General features: G+C 33.3%; 1 pseudogene; it reads left to right on the forward strand.

The window, feature by feature from the left end:
• LOC104768121 lies at window positions 1,350-2,943 on the forward strand (annotated as a pseudogene).

Raw genomic sequence — 3,404 nt, forward strand, 5'->3', positions numbered from 1 at the left:
GATGTGTAGGTGTGGTGAATGTGTTATTGGGTGTTCTATTATAATGACTGGTTTGTTATGTTTTATTTGTGGTTGTACTCTTGATTTGCTTGTGTGTATAGCTCGTGAATGGGGATCGCCTCAGTGGGTATTTCTGTTAATACTCACGCATCTCATTGTGTTTGTGGTGCAGGTAGTGCATGTGTAGCGTGGAATCATGGCGATGAGGAGGAGGATGATCTAGAGTCTCGATTGTGTGTTGATGGTTATGTTAATGATCTAGGATCTCCATCTTCTGGAATCATTAGACCATGTGCATTGGTAGATTCTAAGAGTTTCTCACAATAAAAAATAAATGAAAAAGAAAAAAATAATTATATTTTAATTTTAAAAAAGTGAGAATTTATTCTCAAGGATTTTCATATGAGAAACCTTAAGGAAGAGGTATTGAAACTGGTATTTTTAAAGTATTTTTCGAATCTTTTGTTATTCAACTTAGAAACTCATGTGATTCTTTCATTATATGACACATGTCACTTCCTAATTTGTTACAGTTTATTATAATCACAAAAACTTAAAATCATAATTAAACAGTTTATTTGTTGTCATTTTTTATTTTTTATTATTATTATATTTTTTATAAATCATAAAATAAAATTAGCTACTTAACAAGTTCCATTATGCATTTTAAATTATATATTATAATATTTTAAATTAATATTAGTTGATAGTAATACAATAAAAATATTAGTATGATTAAACAAATTATGAGAGTTGGAAAATATTAATATTATAAAACTAAAAATATTAGTATTTATATTTTTATCATTCATAATATGTTTTTAACATTATTGATAATATGTTATATATTATAAAACATAACTGATCAGTAAAACTATATTAAAAAAAATATATGAATGAGAAACTCACCAGTGAACATACAAAATTAAAAAAGATTCTCAAATTTCTCCGCATTACAAAAATTAATATTATTTAATTATATTAGTGAGAGATTCATCTGAGTTTCTACCTATGCACTTGCTCTTAGCAGGTCTTTCACTCGTGAACGTGCTTACTTGTTTCACAGTCCACGTTGAGTCACAAAAACGAAATTATTAGTCCGAATGAAACAAAAACTACATACACATGTTAATAACTTGGCTAAAGGCGAGCCGATAGCTTGCGGCCCACTTGGACGTCACATTAGCCTATTTTTGTTTTTCTTAACCGACTAAAATCGGAACATATATATATTCACGAAACATAATGGTAGCTAGGTTTCTTTACGCCGTACGTCTTATTATACATTACTAGGTTTCTCTCTAGGTCTAAGATTTTAACATCTCTAGTTCTTCGTTGAATCGGCAATCATGAGTTCATCGTCTCCCATATCATCGATTAATGATTTCATCCCGGAGATATTGTCTAGATTACCGTCAAAGTCAGTTGCCAGGTTACGTTGCGTGTCGAAGCAATGGGCTTCAATGTTTGGTAGTCCATATTTCAAAGAGTTGATCTTTAGATTGTATGGTCAAGCTGAGGCAACGAGAAGAAGCTCCACACACCACAGCCTTGTTCTTCGTTTTCGTCGCCGTTTTCTATGACTCTTGTAGCATCCGCCGACTTTCATGTGAGATTCTCTCCAGACAATCTAAAGATCAATCATTATTTTGACTTAAAATATTGTTCATGTGGCTACGCCTCAGGCTTCTTCTATATCTATGGTAATCGATACCAGGCTAGACCCCTGATATGTAACCCCATCACTGGACGGTATGCAATCTTACCTGATCGGTATACTTACAGAAAGGCATTTAGCTTTTTCGGATTTGACCCGACTGACAAGCAGTACAAGGCATTGTCCATGATTTATCCATCTGGTCGTGGTCATCCTAAAATTCTTACATTTGGTGATGGAGAGATGAGCTGGAGAAAGGTCAAATATTCCTTACTACATGATGTTAGGAGTGAAGGGGTATGCATCAATGGGGTTTTGTATTACTTAGCTGACACGTCGGTTGTTTTTAGTTTTTCTCGTGATGCTGAGTCTCATAATTATGTGATAGTTTGCTTTGATGTTAGGTCTGAGAAATTCACCTTTATTGACGTAGAAAGGTTTTGTCGATTGATAAACTATAAAGGCAAATTAGCTATGATTTATTGGGAGGATGATGTCGACGTTCATGCGCTTTATTATATGGGGGAGGATGTCGACACTTATTTGGATAAGAATCTTGACGCTGATGCCACTAATGAGTTGCATGTGTGGTTTCTAGAGGATGTTGAGAAACAGGAATGGTCGAAATATAAATACACTTGGACCGATGATAGATTCTTCCGTCGTCACGTTTTCATCGCTGGAGCGACCAATTCGGGTGAAATAGTGTTTTCAATGCGCAAGTATACACCTAAAGAACCGTTTTATGTTTTCTACTTTAATCCCGAAAGGAACTCTCTTCAACGTGTTGAGATCCAAGGTCTTGGTGAAGCGTTAAAGAAACCTTGTAGTGTTTGCACCTATGTTAACCACGTAGAGGATCTTAATCTTAACGATTTATAACTACCCCAAGTCATTCCATCCTCCATTGGAAGAGCCAGAATATGTAGAGTCATCAGATTCAGAATCAGACTGAGAGGAGGCAAGGAGAAGAAGAGAGGGAAGATCATTGGAGTTAGGTGAAAGCATCGGGCATTTCATTTTGTGCTCTTATGCACTCTGTTTTTTTTCGACCTTATCTATTTTACTGTTTTTTGTTTGTTCTATTTTTTATGAGCTTTATACATCTATCCATAATTTTGTTTGGTCTTAAGAACATGGTTTTGTTGTTTCTCTTAGTTCTGTCTAAATAAAGCTGAGTATTTTGGCACTAATTTTCAACATTTTTTCCTCTCGATGAGAATTGTTCTCAGTTATTTTTCAACATCTTTAATTTTTGTGTTTGTTATTTGTGTGTGATGGGACCGATTTTCAAATACTTAAAGGCACTTGTAATAATGTTCACTGATTTTTCACTGTAACTGAAGAAAACATTCCGTAAGTTCTACCGTTCCTGGTTTATTTAGTCTCAGTCTTCATGTTCTTAATGCTTTGAAAGGTTGGATTGTTAAGTCTTTGTTATTTTTCGGTTTCGTGAACTCTGCAACATATTTTTATTTCCAAGTTGGTCAGTTTAATTTGATCAGACTTGCTATAAAGCTTGACCATTTACTTTTGTTAGTCCAATGAACGTGGACAAGAAGTATTTTTATCAACATAATTTGTTTAATCATACTAATATTTATCCAAAAGGTACGATTGAAAATTGAAAAGACACAATTTTTGGTGGCATTTATTCAGATTTTTATTATATGTAGATTATGTTATTCTCAACTATAAAAATAATTATATTAAAATTTTAATACTCTATGATAAAAATAATAATGAT

The sequence above is a fragment of the Camelina sativa genome, chromosome 19 (genome assembly GCF_000633955.1).
Source record: "Camelina sativa cultivar DH55 chromosome 19, Cs, whole genome shotgun sequence".
In the NCBI taxonomy this organism is placed as follows: Eukaryota; Viridiplantae; Streptophyta; class Magnoliopsida; order Brassicales; family Brassicaceae; genus Camelina; species Camelina sativa.